Raw genomic sequence first — 15,263 nt, forward strand, 5'->3', positions numbered from 1 at the left:
TATGCCGCTAAGAAGTGAAAGAAATCAAATATATACAATTAAAGCGCAAAGGGTAACAGGTGCGATCATACCAGCACTAATGCACCGGATCCCATCAGAACTCCGCAGTTAAGCGTGCTTGGGCGAGAGTAGTACTAGGATGGGTGACCTCCTGGGAAGTCCTTGTGTTGCACCTCTTTTTGCGGATTTTTAAATGTTATTTTTTTATTTTTGTTAATCGGCGTAAAAGAATCGGAGAAAGTAAGAGAAAACAAATATTTTAGAGTTAATTATATGCATTATGCCGCTAAGAAGTGAAAGAAATCAAATATATACAATTAAAGCGCAAAGGGTAACAGGTGCGATCATACCAGCACTAATGCACCGGATCCCATCAGAACTCCGCAGTTAAGCGTGCTTGGGCGAGAGTAGTACTAGGATGGGTGACCTCCTGGGAAGTCCTTGTGTTGCACCTCTTTTTGCGGATTTTTAAATGTTATTTTTTTATTTTTGTTAATCGGCGTAAAAGAATCGGAGAAAGTAAGAGAAAACAAATATTTTAGAGTTAATTATATGCATTATGCCGCTAAGAAGTGAAAGAAATCAAATATATACAATTAAAGCGCAAAGGGTAACAGGTGCGATCATACCAGCACTAATGCACCGGATCCCATCAGAACTCCGCAGTTAAGCGTGCTTGGGCGAGAGTAGTACTAGGATGGGTGACCTCCTGGGAAGTCCTTGTGTTGCACCTCTTTTTGCGGATTTTTAAATGTTATTTTTTTATTTTTGTTAATCGGCGTAAAAGAATCGGAGAAAGTAAGAGAAAACAAATATTTTAGAGTTAATTATATGCATTATGCCGCTAAGAAGTGAAAGAAATCAAATATATACAATTAAAGCGCAAAGGGTAACAGGTGCGATCATACCAGCACTAATGCACCGGATCCCATCAGAACTCCGCAGTTAAGCGTGCTTGGGCGAGAGTAGTACTAGGATGGGTGACCTCCTGGGAAGTCCTTGTGTTGCACCTCTTTTTGCGGATTTTTAAATGTTATTTTTTTATTTTTGTTAATCGGCGTAAAAGAATCGGAGAAAGTAAGAGAAAACAAATATTTTAGAGTTAATTATATGCATTATGCCGCTAAGAAGTGAAAGAAATCAAATATATACAATTAAAGCGCAAAGGGTAACAGGTGCGATCATACCAGCACTAATGCACCGGATCCCATCAGAACTCCGCAGTTAAGCGTGCTTGGGCGAGAGTAGTACTAGGATGGGTGACCTCCTGGGAAGTCCTTGTGTTGCACCTCTTTTTGCGGATTTTTAAATGTTATTTTTTTATTTTTGTTAATCGGCGTAAAAGAATCGGAGAAAGTAAGAGAAAACAAATATTTTAGAGTTAATTATATGCATTATGCCGCTAAGAAGTGAAAGAAATCAAATATATACAATTAAAGCGCAAAGGGTAACAGGTGCGATCATACCAGCACTAATGCACCGGATCCCATCAGAACTCCGCAGTTAAGCGTGCTTGGGCGAGAGTAGTACTAGGATGGGTGACCTCCTGGGAAGTCCTTGTGTTGCACCTCTTTTTGCGGATTTTTAAATGTTATTTTTTTATTTTTGTTAATCGGCGTAAAAGAATCGGAGAAAGTAAGAGAAAACAAATATTTTAGAGTTAATTATATGCATTATGCCGCTAAGAAGTGAAAGAAATCAAATATATACAATTAAAGCGCAAAGGGTAACAGGTGCGATCATACCAGCACTAATGCACCGGATCCCATCAGAACTCCGCAGTTAAGCGTGCTTGGGCGAGAGTAGTACTAGGATGGGTGACCTCCTGGGAAGTCCTTGTGTTGCACCTCTTTTTGCGGATTTTTAAATGTTATTTTTTTATTTTTGTTAATCGGCGTAAAAGAATCGGAGAAAGTAAGAGAAAACAAATATTTTAGAGTTAATTATATGCATTATGCCGCTAAGAAGTGAAAGAAATCAAATATATACAATTAAAGCGCAAAGGGTAACAGGTGCGATCATACCAGCACTAATGCACCGGATCCCATCAGAACTCCGCAGTTAAGCGTGCTTGGGCGAGAGTAGTACTAGGATGGGTGACCTCCTGGGAAGTCCTTGTGTTGCACCTCTTTTTGCGGATTTTTAAATGTTATTTTTTTATTTTTGTTAATCGGCGTAAAAGAATCGGAGAAAGTAAGAGAAAACAAATATTTTAGAGTTAATTATATGCATTATGCCGCTAAGAAGTGAAAGAAATCAAATATATACAATTAAAGCGCAAAGGGTAACAGGTGCGATCATACCAGCACTAATGCACCGGATCCCATCAGAACTCCGCAGTTAAGCGTGCTTGGGCGAGAGTAGTACTAGGATGGGTGACCTCCTGGGAAGTCCTTGTGTTGCACCTCTTTTTGCGGATTTTTAAATGTTATTTTTTTATTTTTGTTAATCGGCGTAAAAGAATCGGAGAAAGTAAGAGAAAACAAATATTTTAGAGTTAATTATATGCATTATGCCGCTAAGAAGTGAAAGAAATCAAATATATACAATTAAAGCGCAAAGGGTAACAGGTGCGATCATACCAGCACTAATGCACCGGATCCCATCAGAACTCCGCAGTTAAGCGTGCTTGGGCGAGAGTAGTACTAGGATGGGTGACCTCCTGGGAAGTCCTTGTGTTGCACCTCTTTTTGCGGATTTTTAAATGTTATTTTTTTATTTTTGTTAATCGGCGTAAAAGAATCGGAGAAAGTAAGAGAAAACAAATATTTTAGAGTTAATTATATGCATTATGCCGCTAAGAAGTGAAAGAAATCAAATATATACAATTAAAGCGCAAAGGGTAACAGGTGCGATCATACCAGCACTAATGCACCGGATCCCATCAGAACTCCGCAGTTAAGCGTGCTTGGGCGAGAGTAGTACTAGGATGGGTGACCTCCTGGGAAGTCCTTGTGTTGCACCTCTTTTTGCGGATTTTTAAATGTTATTTTTTTATTTTTGTTAATCGGCGTAAAAGAATCGGAGAAAGTAAGAGAAAACAAATATTTTAGAGTTAATTATATGCATTATGCCGCTAAGAAGTGAAAGAAATCAAATATATACAATTAAAGCGCAAAGGGTAACAGGTGCGATCATACCAGCACTAATGCACCGGATCCCATCAGAACTCCGCAGTTAAGCGTGCTTGGGCGAGAGTAGTACTAGGATGGGTGACCTCCTGGGAAGTCCTTGTGTTGCACCTCTTTTTGCGGATTTTTAAATGTTATTTTTTTATTTTTGTTAATCGGCGTAAAAGAATCGGAGAAAGTAAGAGAAAACAAATATTTTAGAGTTAATTATATGCATTATGCCGCTAAGAAGTGAAAGAAATCAAATATATACAATTAAAGCGCAAAGGGTAACAGGTGCGATCATACCAGCACTAATGCACCGGATCCCATCAGAACTCCGCAGTTAAGCGTGCTTGGGCGAGAGTAGTACTAGGATGGGTGACCTCCTGGGAAGTCCTTGTGTTGCACCTCTTTTTGCGGATTTTTAAATGTTATTTTTTTATTTTTGTTAATCGGCGTAAAAGAATCGGAGAAAGTAAGAGAAAACAAATATTTTAGAGTTAATTATATGCATTATGCCGCTAAGAAGTGAAAGAAATCAAATATATACAATTAAAGCGCAAAGGGTAACAGGTGCGATCATACCAGCACTAATGCACCGGATCCCATCAGAACTCCGCAGTTAAGCGTGCTTGGGCGAGAGTAGTACTAGGATGGGTGACCTCCTGGGAAGTCCTTGTGTTGCACCTCTTTTTGCGGATTTTTAAATGTTATTTTTTTATTTTTGTTAATCGGCGTAAAAGAATCGGAGAAAGTAAGAGAAAACAAATATTTTAGAGTTAATTATATGCATTATGCCGCTAAGAAGTGAAAGAAATCAAATATATACAATTAAAGCGCAAAGGGTAACAGGTGCGATCATACCAGCACTAATGCACCGGATCCCATCAGAACTCCGCAGTTAAGCGTGCTTGGGCGAGAGTAGTACTAGGATGGGTGACCTCCTGGGAAGTCCTTGTGTTGCACCTCTTTTTGCGGATTTTTAAATGTTATTTTTTTATTTTTGTTAATCGGCGTAAAAGAATCGGAGAAAGTAAGAGAAAACAAATATTTTAGAGTTAATTATATGCATTATGCCGCTAAGAAGTGAAAGAAATCAAATATATACAATTAAAGCGCAAAGGGTAACAGGTGCGATCATACCAGCACTAATGCACCGGATCCCATCAGAACTCCGCAGTTAAGCGTGCTTGGGCGAGAGTAGTACTAGGATGGGTGACCTCCTGGGAAGTCCTTGTGTTGCACCTCTTTTTGCGGATTTTTAAATGTTATTTTTTTATTTTTGTTAATCGGCGTAAAAGAATCGGAGAAAGTAAGAGAAAACAAATATTTTAGAGTTAATTATATGCATTATGCCGCTAAGAAGTGAAAGAAATCAAATATATACAATTAAAGCGCAAAGGGTAACAGGTGCGATCATACCAGCACTAATGCACCGGATCCCATCAGAACTCCGCAGTTAAGCGTGCTTGGGCGAGAGTAGTACTAGGATGGGTGACCTCCTGGGAAGTCCTTGTGTTGCACCTCTTTTTGCGGATTTTTAAATGTTATTTTTTTATTTTTGTTAATCGGCGTAAAAGAATCGGAGAAAGTAAGAGAAAACAAATATTTTAGAGTTAATTATATGCATTATGCCGCTAAGAAGTGAAAGAAATCAAATATATACAATTAAAGCGCAAAGGGTAACAGGTGCGATCATACCAGCACTAATGCACCGGATCCCATCAGAACTCCGCAGTTAAGCGTGCTTGGGCGAGAGTAGTACTAGGATGGGTGACCTCCTGGGAAGTCCTTGTGTTGCACCTCTTTTTGCGGATTTTTAAATGTTATTTTTTTATTTTTGTTAATCGGCGTAAAAGAATCGGAGAAAGTAAGAGAAAACAAATATTTTAGAGTTAATTATATGCATTATGCCGCTAAGAAGTGAAAGAAATCAAATATATACAATTAAAGCGCAAAGGGTAACAGGTGCGATCATACCAGCACTAATGCACCGGATCCCATCAGAACTCCGCAGTTAAGCGTGCTTGGGCGAGAGTAGTACTAGGATGGGTGACCTCCTGGGAAGTCCTTGTGTTGCACCTCTTTTTGCGGATTTTTAAATGTTATTTTTTTATTTTTGTTAATCGGCGTAAAAGAATCGGAGAAAGTAAGAGAAAACAAATATTTTAGAGTTAATTATATGCATTATGCCGCTAAGAAGTGAAAGAAATCAAATATATACAATTAAAGCGCAAAGGGTAACAGGTGCGATCATACCAGCACTAATGCACCGGATCCCATCAGAACTCCGCAGTTAAGCGTGCTTGGGCGAGAGTAGTACTAGGATGGGTGACCTCCTGGGAAGTCCTTGTGTTGCACCTCTTTTTGCGGATTTTTAAATGTTATTTTTTTATTTTTGTTAATCGGCGTAAAAGAATCGGAGAAAGTAAGAGAAAACAAATATTTTAGAGTTAATTATATGCATTATGCCGCTAAGAAGTGAAAGAAATCAAATATATACAATTAAAGCGCAAAGGGTAACAGGTGCGATCATACCAGCACTAATGCACCGGATCCCATCAGAACTCCGCAGTTAAGCGTGCTTGGGCGAGAGTAGTACTAGGATGGGTGACCTCCTGGGAAGTCCTTGTGTTGCACCTCTTTTTGCGGATTTTTAAATGTTATTTTTTTATTTTTGTTAATCGGCGTAAAAGAATCGGAGAAAGTAAGAGAAAACAAATATTTTAGAGTTAATTATATGCATTATGCCGCTAAGAAGTGAAAGAAATCAAATATATACAATTAAAGCGCAAAGGGTAACAGGTGCGATCATACCAGCACTAATGCACCGGATCCCATCAGAACTCCGCAGTTAAGCGTGCTTGGGCGAGAGTAGTACTAGGATGGGTGACCTCCTGGGAAGTCCTTGTGTTGCACCTCTTTTTGCGGATTTTTAAATGTTATTTTTTTATTTTTGTTAATCGGCGTAAAAGAATCGGAGAAAGTAAGAGAAAACAAATATTTTAGAGTTAATTATATGCATTATGCCGCTAAGAAGTGAAAGAAATCAAATATATACAATTAAAGCGCAAAGGGTAACAGGTGCGATCATACCAGCACTAATGCACCGGATCCCATCAGAACTCCGCAGTTAAGCGTGCTTGGGCGAGAGTAGTACTAGGATGGGTGACCTCCTGGGAAGTCCTTGTGTTGCACCTCTTTTTGCGGATTTTTAAATGTTATTTTTTTATTTTTGTTAATCGGCGTAAAAGAATCGGAGAAAGTAAGAGAAAACAAATATTTTAGAGTTAATTATATGCATTATGCCGCTAAGAAGTGAAAGAAATCAAATATATACAATTAAAGCGCAAAGGGTAACAGGTGCGATCATACCAGCACTAATGCACCGGATCCCATCAGAACTCCGCAGTTAAGCGTGCTTGGGCGAGAGTAGTACTAGGATGGGTGACCTCCTGGGAAGTCCTTGTGTTGCACCTCTTTTTGCGGATTTTTAAATGTTATTTTTTTATTTTTGTTAATCGGCGTAAAAGAATCGGAGAAAGTAAGAGAAAACAAATATTTTAGAGTTAATTATATGCATTATGCCGCTAAGAAGTGAAAGAAATCAAATATATACAATTAAAGCGCAAAGGGTAACAGGTGCGATCATACCAGCACTAATGCACCGGATCCCATCAGAACTCCGCAGTTAAGCGTGCTTGGGCGAGAGTAGTACTAGGATGGGTGACCTCCTGGGAAGTCCTTGTGTTGCACCTCTTTTTGCGGATTTTTAAATGTTATTTTTTTATTTTTGTTAATCGGCGTAAAAGAATCGGAGAAAGTAAGAGAAAACAAATATTTTAGAGTTAATTATATGCATTATGCCGCTAAGAAGTGAAAGAAATCAAATATATACAATTAAAGCGCAAAGGGTAACAGGTGCGATCATACCAGCACTAATGCACCGGATCCCATCAGAACTCCGCAGTTAAGCGTGCTTGGGCGAGAGTAGTACTAGGATGGGTGACCTCCTGGGAAGTCCTTGTGTTGCACCTCTTTTTGCGGATTTTTAAATGTTATTTTTTTATTTTTGTTAATCGGCGTAAAAGAATCGGAGAAAGTAAGAGAAAACAAATATTTTAGAGTTAATTATATGCATTATGCCGCTAAGAAGTGAAAGAAATCAAATATATACAATTAAAGCGCAAAGGGTAACAGGTGCGATCATACCAGCACTAATGCACCGGATCCCATCAGAACTCCGCAGTTAAGCGTGCTTGGGCGAGAGTAGTACTAGGATGGGTGACCTCCTGGGAAGTCCTTGTGTTGCACCTCTTTTTGCGGATTTTTAAATGTTATTTTTTTATTTTTGTTAATCGGCGTAAAAGAATCGGAGAAAGTAAGAGAAAACAAATATTTTAGAGTTAATTATATGCATTATGCCGCTAAGAAGTGAAAGAAATCAAATATATACAATTAAAGCGCAAAGGGTAACAGGTGCGATCATACCAGCACTAATGCACCGGATCCCATCAGAACTCCGCAGTTAAGCGTGCTTGGGCGAGAGTAGTACTAGGATGGGTGACCTCCTGGGAAGTCCTTGTGTTGCACCTCTTTTTGCGGATTTTTAAATGTTATTTTTTTATTTTTGTTAATCGGCGTAAAAGAATCGGAGAAAGTAAGAGAAAACAAATATTTTAGAGTTAATTATATGCATTATGCCGCTAAGAAGTGAAAGAAATCAAATATATACAATTAAAGCGCAAAGGGTAACAGGTGCGATCATACCAGCACTAATGCACCGGATCCCATCAGAACTCCGCAGTTAAGCGTGCTTGGGCGAGAGTAGTACTAGGATGGGTGACCTCCTGGGAAGTCCTTGTGTTGCACCTCTTTTTGCGGATTTTTAAATGTTATTTTTTTATTTTTGTTAATCGGCGTAAAAGAATCGGAGAAAGTAAGAGAAAACAAATATTTTAGAGTTAATTATATGCATTATGCCGCTAAGAAGTGAAAGAAATCAAATATATACAATTAAAGCGCAAAGGGTAACAGGTGCGATCATACCAGCACTAATGCACCGGATCCCATCAGAACTCCGCAGTTAAGCGTGCTTGGGCGAGAGTAGTACTAGGATGGGTGACCTCCTGGGAAGTCCTTGTGTTGCACCTCTTTTTGCGGATTTTTAAATGTTATTTTTTTATTTTTGTTAATCGGCGTAAAAGAATCGGAGAAAGTAAGAGAAAACAAATATTTTAGAGTTAATTATATGCATTATGCCGCTAAGAAGTGAAAGAAATCAAATATATACAATTAAAGCGCAAAGGGTAACAGGTGCGATCATACCAGCACTAATGCACCGGATCCCATCAGAACTCCGCAGTTAAGCGTGCTTGGGCGAGAGTAGTACTAGGATGGGTGACCTCCTGGGAAGTCCTTGTGTTGCACCTCTTTTTGCGGATTTTTAAATGTTATTTTTTTATTTTTGTTAATCGGCGTAAAAGAATCGGAGAAAGTAAGAGAAAACAAATATTTTAGAGTTAATTATATGCATTATGCCGCTAAGAAGTGAAAGAAATCAAATATATACAATTAAAGCGCAAAGGGTAACAGGTGCGATCATACCAGCACTAATGCACCGGATCCCATCAGAACTCCGCAGTTAAGCGTGCTTGGGCGAGAGTAGTACTAGGATGGGTGACCTCCTGGGAAGTCCTTGTGTTGCACCTCTTTTTGCGGATTTTTAAATGTTATTTTTTTATTTTTGTTAATCGGCGTAAAAGAATCGGAGAAAGTAAGAGAAAACAAATATTTTAGAGTTAATTATATGCATTATGCCGCTAAGAAGTGAAAGAAATCAAATATATACAATTAAAGCGCAAAGGGTAACAGGTGCGATCATACCAGCACTAATGCACCGGATCCCATCAGAACTCCGCAGTTAAGCGTGCTTGGGCGAGAGTAGTACTAGGATGGGTGACCTCCTGGGAAGTCCTTGTGTTGCACCTCTTTTTGCGGATTTTTAAATGTTATTTTTTTATTTTTGTTAATCGGCGTAAAAGAATCGGAGAAAGTAAGAGAAAACAAATATTTTAGAGTTAATTATATGCATTATGCCGCTAAGAAGTGAAAGAAATCAAATATATACAATTAAAGCGCAAAGGGTAACAGGTGCGATCATACCAGCACTAATGCACCGGATCCCATCAGAACTCCGCAGTTAAGCGTGCTTGGGCGAGAGTAGTACTAGGATGGGTGACCTCCTGGGAAGTCCTTGTGTTGCACCTCTTTTTGCGGATTTTTAAATGTTATTTTTTTATTTTTGTTAATCGGCGTAAAAGAATCGGAGAAAGTAAGAGAAAACAAATATTTTAGAGTTAATTATATGCATTATGCCGCTAAGAAGTGAAAGAAATCAAATATATACAATTAAAGCGCAAAGGGTAACAGGTGCGATCATACCAGCACTAATGCACCGGATCCCATCAGAACTCCGCAGTTAAGCGTGCTTGGGCGAGAGTAGTACTAGGATGGGTGACCTCCTGGGAAGTCCTTGTGTTGCACCTCTTTTTGCGGATTTTTAAATGTTATTTTTTTATTTTTGTTAATCGGCGTAAAAGAATCGGAGAAAGTAAGAGAAAACAAATATTTTAGAGTTAATTATATGCATTATGCCGCTAAGAAGTGAAAGAAATCAAATATATACAATTAAAGCGCAAAGGGTAACAGGTGCGATCATACCAGCACTAATGCACCGGATCCCATCAGAACTCCGCAGTTAAGCGTGCTTGGGCGAGAGTAGTACTAGGATGGGTGACCTCCTGGGAAGTCCTTGTGTTGCACCTCTTTTTGCGGATTTTTAAATGTTATTTTTTTATTTTTGTTAATCGGCGTAAAAGAATCGGAGAAAGTAAGAGAAAACAAATATTTTAGAGTTAATTATATGCATTATGCCGCTAAGAAGTGAAAGAAATCAAATATATACAATTAAAGCGCAAAGGGTAACAGGTGCGATCATACCAGCACTAATGCACCGGATCCCATCAGAACTCCGCAGTTAAGCGTGCTTGGGCGAGAGTAGTACTAGGATGGGTGACCTCCTGGGAAGTCCTTGTGTTGCACCTCTTTTTGCGGATTTTTAAATGTTATTTTTTTATTTTTGTTAATCGGCGTAAAAGAATCGGAGAAAGTAAGAGAAAACAAATATTTTAGAGTTAATTATATGCATTATGCCGCTAAGAAGTGAAAGAAATCAAATATATACAATTAAAGCGCAAAGGGTAACAGGTGCGATCATACCAGCACTAATGCACCGGATCCCATCAGAACTCCGCAGTTAAGCGTGCTTGGGCGAGAGTAGTACTAGGATGGGTGACCTCCTGGGAAGTCCTTGTGTTGCACCTCTTTTTGCGGATTTTTAAATGTTATTTTTTTATTTTTGTTAATCGGCGTAAAAGAATCGGAGAAAGTAAGAGAAAACAAATATTTTAGAGTTAATTATATGCATTATGCCGCTAAGAAGTGAAAGAAATCAAATATATACAATTAAAGCGCAAAGGGTAACAGGTGCGATCATACCAGCACTAATGCACCGGATCCCATCAGAACTCCGCAGTTAAGCGTGCTTGGGCGAGAGTAGTACTAGGATGGGTGACCTCCTGGGAAGTCCTTGTGTTGCACCTCTTTTTGCGGATTTTTAAATGTTATTTTTTTATTTTTGTTAATCGGCGTAAAAGAATCGGAGAAAGTAAGAGAAAACAAATATTTTAGAGTTAATTATATGCATTATGCCGCTAAGAAGTGAAAGAAATCAAATATATACAATTAAAGCGCAAAGGGTAACAGGTGCGATCATACCAGCACTAATGCACCGGATCCCATCAGAACTCCGCAGTTAAGCGTGCTTGGGCGAGAGTAGTACTAGGATGGGTGACCTCCTGGGAAGTCCTTGTGTTGCACCTCTTTTTGCGGATTTTTAAATGTTATTTTTTTATTTTTGTTAATCGGCGTAAAAGAATCGGAGAAAGTAAGAGAAAACAAATATTTTAGAGTTAATTATATGCATTATGCCGCTAAGAAGTGAAAGAAATCAAATATATACAATTAAAGCGCAAAGGGTAACAGGTGCGATCATACCAGCACTAATGCACCGGATCCCATCAGAACTCCGCAGTTAAGCGTGCTTGGGCGAGAGTAGTACTAGGATGGGTGACCTCCTGGGAAGTCCTTGTGTTGCACCTCTTTTTGCGGATTTTTAAATGTTATTTTTTTATTTTTGTTAATCGGCGTAAAAGAATCGGAGAAAGTAAGAGAAAACAAATATTTTAGAGTTAATTATATGCATTATGCCGCTAAGAAGTGAAAGAAATCAAATATATACAATTAAAGCGCAAAGGGTAACAGGTGCGATCATACCAGCACTAATGCACCGGATCCCATCAGAACTCCGCAGTTAAGCGTGCTTGGGCGAGAGTAGTACTAGGATGGGTGACCTCCTGGGAAGTCCTTGTGTTGCACCTCTTTTTGCGGATTTTTAAATGTTATTTTTTTATTTTTGTTAATCGGCGTAAAAGAATCGGAGAAAGTAAGAGAAAACAAATATTTTAGAGTTAATTATATGCATTATGCCGCTAAGAAGTGAAAGAAATCAAATATATACAATTAAAGCGCAAAGGGTAACAGGTGCGATCATACCAGCACTAATGCACCGGATCCCATCAGAACTCCGCAGTTAAGCGTGCTTGGGCGAGAGTAGTACTAGGATGGGTGACCTCCTGGGAAGTCCTTGTGTTGCACCTCTTTTTGAGAAAGTAAGAGAAAACAAATATTTTAGAGTTAATTATATGCATTATGCCGCTAAGAAGTGAAAGAAATCAAATATATACAATTAAAGCGCAAAGGGTAACAGGTGCGATGATTCTTTTACGCCGATTAACAAAAATAAAAAAATAACATTTAAAAATCCGCAAAAAGAGGTGCAACACAAGGACTTCCCAGGAGGTCACCCATCCTAGTACTACTCTCGCCCAAGCACGCTTAACTGCGGAGTTCTGATGGGATCCGGTGCATTAGTGCTGGTATGATCGCACCTGTTACCCTTTGCGCTTTAATTGTATATATTTGATTTCTTTCACTTCTTAGCGGCATAATGCATATAATTAACTCTAAAATATTTGTTTTCTCTTACTTTCTCCGATTCTTTTACGCCGATTAACAAAAATAAAAAAATAACATTTAAAAATCCGCAAAAAGAGGTGCAACACAAGGACTTCCCAGGAGGTCACCCATCCTAGTACTACTCTCGCCCAAGCACGCTTAACTGCGGAGTTCTGATGGGATCCGGTGCATTAGTGCTGGTATGATCGCACCTGTTACCCTTTGCGCTTTAATTGTATATATTTGATTTCTTTCACTTCTTAGCGGCATAATGCATATAATTAACTCTAAAATATTTGTTTTCTCTTACTTTCTCCGATTCTTTTACGCCGATTAACAAAAATAAAAAAATAACATTTAAAAATCCGCAAAAAGAGGTGCAACACAAGGACTTCCCAGGAGGTCACCCATCCTAGTACTACTCTCGCCCAAGCACGCTTAACTGCGGAGTTCTGATGGGATCCGGTGCATTAGTGCTGGTATGATCGCACCTGTTACCCTTTGCGCTTTAATTGTATATATTTGATTTCTTTCACTTCTTAGCGGCATAATGCATATAATTAACTCTAAAATATTTGTTTTCTCTTACTTTCTCCGATTCTTTTACGCCGATTAACAAAAATAAAAAAATAACATTTAAAAATCCGCAAAAAGAGGTGCAACACAAGGACTTCCCAGGAGGTCACCCATCCTAGTACTACTCTCGCCCAAGCACGCTTAACTGCGGAGTTCTGATGGGATCCGGTGCATTAGTGCTGGTATGATCGCACCTGTTACCCTTTGCGCTTTAATTGTATATATTTGATTTCTTTCACTTCTTAGCGGCATAATGCATATAATTAACTCTAAAATATTTGTTTTCTCTTACTTTCTCCGATTCTTTTACGCCGATTAACAAAAATAAAAAAATAACATTTAAAAATCCGCAAAAAGAGGTGCAACACAAGGACTTCCCAGGAGGTCACCCATCCTAGTACTACTCTCGCCCAAGCACGCTTAACTGCGGAGTTCTGATGGGATCCGGTGCATTAGTGCTGGTATGATCGCACCTGTTACCCTTTGCGCTTTAATTGTATATATTTGATTTCTTTCACTTCTTAGCGGCATAATGCATATAATTAACTCTAAAATATTTGTTTTCTCTTACTTTCTCCGATTCTTTTACGCCGATTAACAAAAATAAAAAAATAACATTTAAAAATCCGCAAAAAGAGGTGCAACACAAGGACTTCCCAGGAGGTCACCCATCCTAGTACTACTCTCGCCCAAGCACGCTTAACTGCGGAGTTCTGATGGGATCCGGTGCATTAGTGCTGGTATGATCGCACCTGTTACCCTTTGCGCTTTAATTGTATATATTTGATTTCTTTCACTTCTTAGCGGCATAATGCATATAATTAACTCTAAAATATTTGTTTTCTCTTACTTTCTCCGATTCTTTTACGCCGATTAACAAAAATAAAAAAATAACATTTAAAAATCCGCAAAAAGAGGTGCAACACAAGGACTTCCCAGGAGGTCACCCATCCTAGTACTACTCTCGCCCAAGCACGCTTAACTGCGGAGTTCTGATGGGATCCGGTGCATTAGTGCTGGTATGATCGCACCTGTTACCCTTTGCGCTTTAATTGTATATATTTGATTTCTTTCACTTCTTAGCGGCATAATGCATATAATTAACTCTAAAATATTTGTTTTCTCTTACTTTCTCCGATTCTTTTACGCCGATTAACAAAAATAAAAAAATAACATTTAAAAATCCGCAAAAAGAGGTGCAACACAAGGACTTCCCAGGAGGTCACCCATCCTAGTACTACTCTCGCCCAAGCACGCTTAACTGCGGAGTTCTGATGGGATCCGGTGCATTAGTGCTGGTATGATCGCACCTGTTACCCTTTGCGCTTTAATTGTATATATTTGATTTCTTTCACTTCTTAGCGGCATAATGCATATAATTAACTCTAAAATATTTGTTTTCTCTTACTTTCTCCGATTCTTTTACGCCGATTAACAAAAATAAAAAAATAACATTTAAAAATCCGCAAAAAGAGGTGCAACACAAGGACTTCCCAGGAGGTCACCCATCCTAGTACTACTCTCGCCCAAGCACGCTTAACTGCGGAGTTCTGATGGGATCCGGTGCATTAGTGCTGGTATGATCGCACCTGTTACCCTTTGCGCTTTAATTGTATATATTTGATTTCTTTCACTTCTTAGCGGCATAATGCATATAATTAACTCTAAAATATTTGTTTTCTCTTACTTTCTCCGATTCTTTTACGCCGATTAACAAAAATAAAAAAATAACATTTAAAAATCCGCAAAAAGAGGTGCAACACAAGGACTTCCCAGGAGGTCACCCATCCTAGTACTACTCTCGCCCAAGCACGCTTAACTGCGGAGTTCTGATGGGATCCGGTGCATTAGTGCTGGTATGATCGCACCTGTTACCCTTTGCGCTTTAATTGTATATATTTGATTTCTTTCACTTCTTAGCGGCATAATGCATATAATTAACTCTAAAATATTTGTTTTCTCTTACTTTCTCCGATTCTTTTACGCCGATTAACAAAAATAAAAAAATAACATTTAAAAATCCGCAAAAAGAGGTGCAACACAAGGACTTCCCAGGAGGTCACCCATCCTAGTACTACTCTCGCCCAAGCACGCTTAACTGCGGAGTTCTGATGGGATCCGGTGCATTAGTGCTGGTATGATCGCACCTGTTACCCTTTGCGCTTTAATTGTATATATTTGATTTCTTTCACTTCTTAGCGGCATAATGCATATAATTAACTCTAAAATATTTGTTTTCTCTTACTTTCTCCGATTCTTTTACGCCGATTAACAAAAATAAAAAAATAACATTTAAAAATCCGCAAAAAGAGGTGCAACACAAGGACTTCCCAGGAGGTCACCCATCCTAGTACTACTCTCGCCCAAGCACGCTTAACTGCGGAGTTCTGATGGGATCCGGTGCATTAGTGCTGGTATGATCGCACCTGTTACCCT

General features: G+C 38.8%; 55 non-coding genes across 55 annotated transcripts; 43 read left to right on the plus strand and 12 right to left on the minus strand.

Annotated features, from left to right (window-relative positions):
• Positions 1 to 57: 57 nt before the first annotated feature.
• On the plus strand, positions 58 to 176 carry LOC131600693 (5S ribosomal RNA). Its single transcript, XR_009283308.1, has one exon. It is a non-coding gene; the product is annotated as a 5S ribosomal RNA (ribosomal RNA).
• Positions 177 to 336: 160 nt separating this feature from the next.
• LOC131600705 (5S ribosomal RNA) lies at positions 337 to 455 on the plus strand. The gene has a single exon (XR_009283319.1). It is a non-coding gene; the product is annotated as a 5S ribosomal RNA (ribosomal RNA).
• Positions 456 to 615: 160 nt separating this feature from the next.
• LOC131600718 (5S ribosomal RNA) lies at positions 616 to 734 on the plus strand. The gene has a single exon (XR_009283332.1). It is a non-coding gene; the product is annotated as a 5S ribosomal RNA (ribosomal RNA).
• A 160-nt stretch (positions 735 to 894) lies between these two features.
• Positions 895 to 1,013, plus strand: LOC131600730 (5S ribosomal RNA). The gene has a single exon (XR_009283344.1). It is a non-coding gene; the product is annotated as a 5S ribosomal RNA (ribosomal RNA).
• A 160-nt stretch (positions 1,014 to 1,173) lies between these two features.
• On the plus strand, positions 1,174 to 1,292 carry LOC131600742 (5S ribosomal RNA). The gene has a single exon (XR_009283355.1). It is a non-coding gene; the product is annotated as a 5S ribosomal RNA (ribosomal RNA).
• A 160-nt stretch (positions 1,293 to 1,452) lies between these two features.
• LOC131600754 (5S ribosomal RNA) lies at positions 1,453 to 1,571 on the plus strand. Its single transcript, XR_009283365.1, has one exon. It is a non-coding gene; the product is annotated as a 5S ribosomal RNA (ribosomal RNA).
• A 160-nt stretch (positions 1,572 to 1,731) lies between these two features.
• Positions 1,732 to 1,850, plus strand: LOC131600755 (5S ribosomal RNA). Its single transcript, XR_009283366.1, has one exon. It is a non-coding gene; the product is annotated as a 5S ribosomal RNA (ribosomal RNA).
• Positions 1,851 to 2,010: 160 nt separating this feature from the next.
• Positions 2,011 to 2,129, plus strand: LOC131600756 (5S ribosomal RNA). Its single transcript, XR_009283367.1, has one exon. It is a non-coding gene; the product is annotated as a 5S ribosomal RNA (ribosomal RNA).
• A 160-nt stretch (positions 2,130 to 2,289) lies between these two features.
• On the plus strand, positions 2,290 to 2,408 carry LOC131600757 (5S ribosomal RNA). Its single transcript, XR_009283368.1, has one exon. It is a non-coding gene; the product is annotated as a 5S ribosomal RNA (ribosomal RNA).
• Positions 2,409 to 2,568: 160 nt separating this feature from the next.
• On the plus strand, positions 2,569 to 2,687 carry LOC131600758 (5S ribosomal RNA). The gene has a single exon (XR_009283369.1). It is a non-coding gene; the product is annotated as a 5S ribosomal RNA (ribosomal RNA).
• A 160-nt stretch (positions 2,688 to 2,847) lies between these two features.
• Positions 2,848 to 2,966, plus strand: LOC131600765 (5S ribosomal RNA). The gene has a single exon (XR_009283374.1). It is a non-coding gene; the product is annotated as a 5S ribosomal RNA (ribosomal RNA).
• Positions 2,967 to 3,126: 160 nt separating this feature from the next.
• On the plus strand, positions 3,127 to 3,245 carry LOC131600776 (5S ribosomal RNA). The gene has a single exon (XR_009283385.1). It is a non-coding gene; the product is annotated as a 5S ribosomal RNA (ribosomal RNA).
• Positions 3,246 to 3,405: 160 nt separating this feature from the next.
• On the plus strand, positions 3,406 to 3,524 carry LOC131600789 (5S ribosomal RNA). Its single transcript, XR_009283398.1, has one exon. It is a non-coding gene; the product is annotated as a 5S ribosomal RNA (ribosomal RNA).
• Positions 3,525 to 3,684: 160 nt separating this feature from the next.
• LOC131600801 (5S ribosomal RNA) lies at positions 3,685 to 3,803 on the plus strand. Its single transcript, XR_009283409.1, has one exon. It is a non-coding gene; the product is annotated as a 5S ribosomal RNA (ribosomal RNA).
• A 160-nt stretch (positions 3,804 to 3,963) lies between these two features.
• LOC131600813 (5S ribosomal RNA) lies at positions 3,964 to 4,082 on the plus strand. Its single transcript, XR_009283420.1, has one exon. It is a non-coding gene; the product is annotated as a 5S ribosomal RNA (ribosomal RNA).
• Positions 4,083 to 4,242: 160 nt separating this feature from the next.
• On the plus strand, positions 4,243 to 4,361 carry LOC131600825 (5S ribosomal RNA). Its single transcript, XR_009283431.1, has one exon. It is a non-coding gene; the product is annotated as a 5S ribosomal RNA (ribosomal RNA).
• Positions 4,362 to 4,521: 160 nt separating this feature from the next.
• On the plus strand, positions 4,522 to 4,640 carry LOC131600836 (5S ribosomal RNA). Its single transcript, XR_009283442.1, has one exon. It is a non-coding gene; the product is annotated as a 5S ribosomal RNA (ribosomal RNA).
• Positions 4,641 to 4,800: 160 nt separating this feature from the next.
• On the plus strand, positions 4,801 to 4,919 carry LOC131600848 (5S ribosomal RNA). Its single transcript, XR_009283453.1, has one exon. It is a non-coding gene; the product is annotated as a 5S ribosomal RNA (ribosomal RNA).
• A 160-nt stretch (positions 4,920 to 5,079) lies between these two features.
• Positions 5,080 to 5,198, plus strand: LOC131600860 (5S ribosomal RNA). Its single transcript, XR_009283464.1, has one exon. It is a non-coding gene; the product is annotated as a 5S ribosomal RNA (ribosomal RNA).
• A 160-nt stretch (positions 5,199 to 5,358) lies between these two features.
• LOC131600871 (5S ribosomal RNA) lies at positions 5,359 to 5,477 on the plus strand. Its single transcript, XR_009283475.1, has one exon. It is a non-coding gene; the product is annotated as a 5S ribosomal RNA (ribosomal RNA).
• A 160-nt stretch (positions 5,478 to 5,637) lies between these two features.
• On the plus strand, positions 5,638 to 5,756 carry LOC131600882 (5S ribosomal RNA). Its single transcript, XR_009283486.1, has one exon. It is a non-coding gene; the product is annotated as a 5S ribosomal RNA (ribosomal RNA).
• A 160-nt stretch (positions 5,757 to 5,916) lies between these two features.
• Positions 5,917 to 6,035, plus strand: LOC131600894 (5S ribosomal RNA). Its single transcript, XR_009283497.1, has one exon. It is a non-coding gene; the product is annotated as a 5S ribosomal RNA (ribosomal RNA).
• Positions 6,036 to 6,195: 160 nt separating this feature from the next.
• On the plus strand, positions 6,196 to 6,314 carry LOC131600906 (5S ribosomal RNA). The gene has a single exon (XR_009283508.1). It is a non-coding gene; the product is annotated as a 5S ribosomal RNA (ribosomal RNA).
• A 160-nt stretch (positions 6,315 to 6,474) lies between these two features.
• LOC131600918 (5S ribosomal RNA) lies at positions 6,475 to 6,593 on the plus strand. Its single transcript, XR_009283519.1, has one exon. It is a non-coding gene; the product is annotated as a 5S ribosomal RNA (ribosomal RNA).
• Positions 6,594 to 6,753: 160 nt separating this feature from the next.
• On the plus strand, positions 6,754 to 6,872 carry LOC131600930 (5S ribosomal RNA). The gene has a single exon (XR_009283532.1). It is a non-coding gene; the product is annotated as a 5S ribosomal RNA (ribosomal RNA).
• A 160-nt stretch (positions 6,873 to 7,032) lies between these two features.
• LOC131600940 (5S ribosomal RNA) lies at positions 7,033 to 7,151 on the plus strand. The gene has a single exon (XR_009283542.1). It is a non-coding gene; the product is annotated as a 5S ribosomal RNA (ribosomal RNA).
• A 160-nt stretch (positions 7,152 to 7,311) lies between these two features.
• On the plus strand, positions 7,312 to 7,430 carry LOC131600948 (5S ribosomal RNA). The gene has a single exon (XR_009283550.1). It is a non-coding gene; the product is annotated as a 5S ribosomal RNA (ribosomal RNA).
• A 160-nt stretch (positions 7,431 to 7,590) lies between these two features.
• On the plus strand, positions 7,591 to 7,709 carry LOC131600949 (5S ribosomal RNA). Its single transcript, XR_009283551.1, has one exon. It is a non-coding gene; the product is annotated as a 5S ribosomal RNA (ribosomal RNA).
• Positions 7,710 to 7,869: 160 nt separating this feature from the next.
• LOC131600950 (5S ribosomal RNA) lies at positions 7,870 to 7,988 on the plus strand. The gene has a single exon (XR_009283553.1). It is a non-coding gene; the product is annotated as a 5S ribosomal RNA (ribosomal RNA).
• Positions 7,989 to 8,148: 160 nt separating this feature from the next.
• Positions 8,149 to 8,267, plus strand: LOC131600951 (5S ribosomal RNA). Its single transcript, XR_009283554.1, has one exon. It is a non-coding gene; the product is annotated as a 5S ribosomal RNA (ribosomal RNA).
• A 160-nt stretch (positions 8,268 to 8,427) lies between these two features.
• On the plus strand, positions 8,428 to 8,546 carry LOC131600952 (5S ribosomal RNA). Its single transcript, XR_009283555.1, has one exon. It is a non-coding gene; the product is annotated as a 5S ribosomal RNA (ribosomal RNA).
• A 160-nt stretch (positions 8,547 to 8,706) lies between these two features.
• On the plus strand, positions 8,707 to 8,825 carry LOC131600953 (5S ribosomal RNA). The gene has a single exon (XR_009283556.1). It is a non-coding gene; the product is annotated as a 5S ribosomal RNA (ribosomal RNA).
• Positions 8,826 to 8,985: 160 nt separating this feature from the next.
• On the plus strand, positions 8,986 to 9,104 carry LOC131600955 (5S ribosomal RNA). The gene has a single exon (XR_009283559.1). It is a non-coding gene; the product is annotated as a 5S ribosomal RNA (ribosomal RNA).
• Positions 9,105 to 9,264: 160 nt separating this feature from the next.
• Positions 9,265 to 9,383, plus strand: LOC131600956 (5S ribosomal RNA). Its single transcript, XR_009283560.1, has one exon. It is a non-coding gene; the product is annotated as a 5S ribosomal RNA (ribosomal RNA).
• Positions 9,384 to 9,543: 160 nt separating this feature from the next.
• LOC131600957 (5S ribosomal RNA) lies at positions 9,544 to 9,662 on the plus strand. Its single transcript, XR_009283561.1, has one exon. It is a non-coding gene; the product is annotated as a 5S ribosomal RNA (ribosomal RNA).
• A 160-nt stretch (positions 9,663 to 9,822) lies between these two features.
• On the plus strand, positions 9,823 to 9,941 carry LOC131600958 (5S ribosomal RNA). Its single transcript, XR_009283562.1, has one exon. It is a non-coding gene; the product is annotated as a 5S ribosomal RNA (ribosomal RNA).
• A 160-nt stretch (positions 9,942 to 10,101) lies between these two features.
• LOC131600959 (5S ribosomal RNA) lies at positions 10,102 to 10,220 on the plus strand. The gene has a single exon (XR_009283563.1). It is a non-coding gene; the product is annotated as a 5S ribosomal RNA (ribosomal RNA).
• Positions 10,221 to 10,380: 160 nt separating this feature from the next.
• On the plus strand, positions 10,381 to 10,499 carry LOC131600595 (5S ribosomal RNA). The gene has a single exon (XR_009283209.1). It is a non-coding gene; the product is annotated as a 5S ribosomal RNA (ribosomal RNA).
• A 160-nt stretch (positions 10,500 to 10,659) lies between these two features.
• On the plus strand, positions 10,660 to 10,778 carry LOC131600596 (5S ribosomal RNA). The gene has a single exon (XR_009283210.1). It is a non-coding gene; the product is annotated as a 5S ribosomal RNA (ribosomal RNA).
• Positions 10,779 to 10,938: 160 nt separating this feature from the next.
• On the plus strand, positions 10,939 to 11,057 carry LOC131600597 (5S ribosomal RNA). The gene has a single exon (XR_009283211.1). It is a non-coding gene; the product is annotated as a 5S ribosomal RNA (ribosomal RNA).
• A 160-nt stretch (positions 11,058 to 11,217) lies between these two features.
• Positions 11,218 to 11,336, plus strand: LOC131600598 (5S ribosomal RNA). The gene has a single exon (XR_009283212.1). It is a non-coding gene; the product is annotated as a 5S ribosomal RNA (ribosomal RNA).
• A 160-nt stretch (positions 11,337 to 11,496) lies between these two features.
• Positions 11,497 to 11,615, plus strand: LOC131600600 (5S ribosomal RNA). The gene has a single exon (XR_009283213.1). It is a non-coding gene; the product is annotated as a 5S ribosomal RNA (ribosomal RNA).
• A 160-nt stretch (positions 11,616 to 11,775) lies between these two features.
• Positions 11,776 to 11,894, plus strand: LOC131600602 (5S ribosomal RNA). Its single transcript, XR_009283215.1, has one exon. It is a non-coding gene; the product is annotated as a 5S ribosomal RNA (ribosomal RNA).
• A 173-nt stretch (positions 11,895 to 12,067) lies between these two features.
• Positions 12,068 to 12,186, minus strand: LOC131600603 (5S ribosomal RNA). Its single transcript, XR_009283216.1, has one exon. It is a non-coding gene; the product is annotated as a 5S ribosomal RNA (ribosomal RNA).
• A 160-nt stretch (positions 12,187 to 12,346) lies between these two features.
• On the minus strand, positions 12,347 to 12,465 carry LOC131600604 (5S ribosomal RNA). The gene has a single exon (XR_009283217.1). It is a non-coding gene; the product is annotated as a 5S ribosomal RNA (ribosomal RNA).
• A 160-nt stretch (positions 12,466 to 12,625) lies between these two features.
• On the minus strand, positions 12,626 to 12,744 carry LOC131600605 (5S ribosomal RNA). Its single transcript, XR_009283219.1, has one exon. It is a non-coding gene; the product is annotated as a 5S ribosomal RNA (ribosomal RNA).
• A 160-nt stretch (positions 12,745 to 12,904) lies between these two features.
• Positions 12,905 to 13,023, minus strand: LOC131600606 (5S ribosomal RNA). Its single transcript, XR_009283220.1, has one exon. It is a non-coding gene; the product is annotated as a 5S ribosomal RNA (ribosomal RNA).
• A 160-nt stretch (positions 13,024 to 13,183) lies between these two features.
• LOC131600607 (5S ribosomal RNA) lies at positions 13,184 to 13,302 on the minus strand. The gene has a single exon (XR_009283221.1). It is a non-coding gene; the product is annotated as a 5S ribosomal RNA (ribosomal RNA).
• Positions 13,303 to 13,462: 160 nt separating this feature from the next.
• Positions 13,463 to 13,581, minus strand: LOC131600608 (5S ribosomal RNA). Its single transcript, XR_009283222.1, has one exon. It is a non-coding gene; the product is annotated as a 5S ribosomal RNA (ribosomal RNA).
• A 160-nt stretch (positions 13,582 to 13,741) lies between these two features.
• Positions 13,742 to 13,860, minus strand: LOC131600609 (5S ribosomal RNA). Its single transcript, XR_009283223.1, has one exon. It is a non-coding gene; the product is annotated as a 5S ribosomal RNA (ribosomal RNA).
• A 160-nt stretch (positions 13,861 to 14,020) lies between these two features.
• On the minus strand, positions 14,021 to 14,139 carry LOC131600610 (5S ribosomal RNA). Its single transcript, XR_009283225.1, has one exon. It is a non-coding gene; the product is annotated as a 5S ribosomal RNA (ribosomal RNA).
• A 160-nt stretch (positions 14,140 to 14,299) lies between these two features.
• LOC131600611 (5S ribosomal RNA) lies at positions 14,300 to 14,418 on the minus strand. The gene has a single exon (XR_009283226.1). It is a non-coding gene; the product is annotated as a 5S ribosomal RNA (ribosomal RNA).
• Positions 14,419 to 14,578: 160 nt separating this feature from the next.
• Positions 14,579 to 14,697, minus strand: LOC131600613 (5S ribosomal RNA). The gene has a single exon (XR_009283228.1). It is a non-coding gene; the product is annotated as a 5S ribosomal RNA (ribosomal RNA).
• A 160-nt stretch (positions 14,698 to 14,857) lies between these two features.
• Positions 14,858 to 14,976, minus strand: LOC131600614 (5S ribosomal RNA). The gene has a single exon (XR_009283229.1). It is a non-coding gene; the product is annotated as a 5S ribosomal RNA (ribosomal RNA).
• Positions 14,977 to 15,136: 160 nt separating this feature from the next.
• On the minus strand, positions 15,137 to 15,255 carry LOC131600615 (5S ribosomal RNA). Its single transcript, XR_009283231.1, has one exon. It is a non-coding gene; the product is annotated as a 5S ribosomal RNA (ribosomal RNA).
• Between the last annotated feature and the right edge of the window lie 8 nt (positions 15,256 to 15,263).

The sequence above is a fragment of the Vicia villosa genome, linkage group LG4 (assembly GCF_029867415.1).
Source record: "Vicia villosa cultivar HV-30 ecotype Madison, WI linkage group LG4, Vvil1.0, whole genome shotgun sequence".
Classification (NCBI taxonomy): Eukaryota; Viridiplantae; Streptophyta; class Magnoliopsida; order Fabales; family Fabaceae; genus Vicia; species Vicia villosa.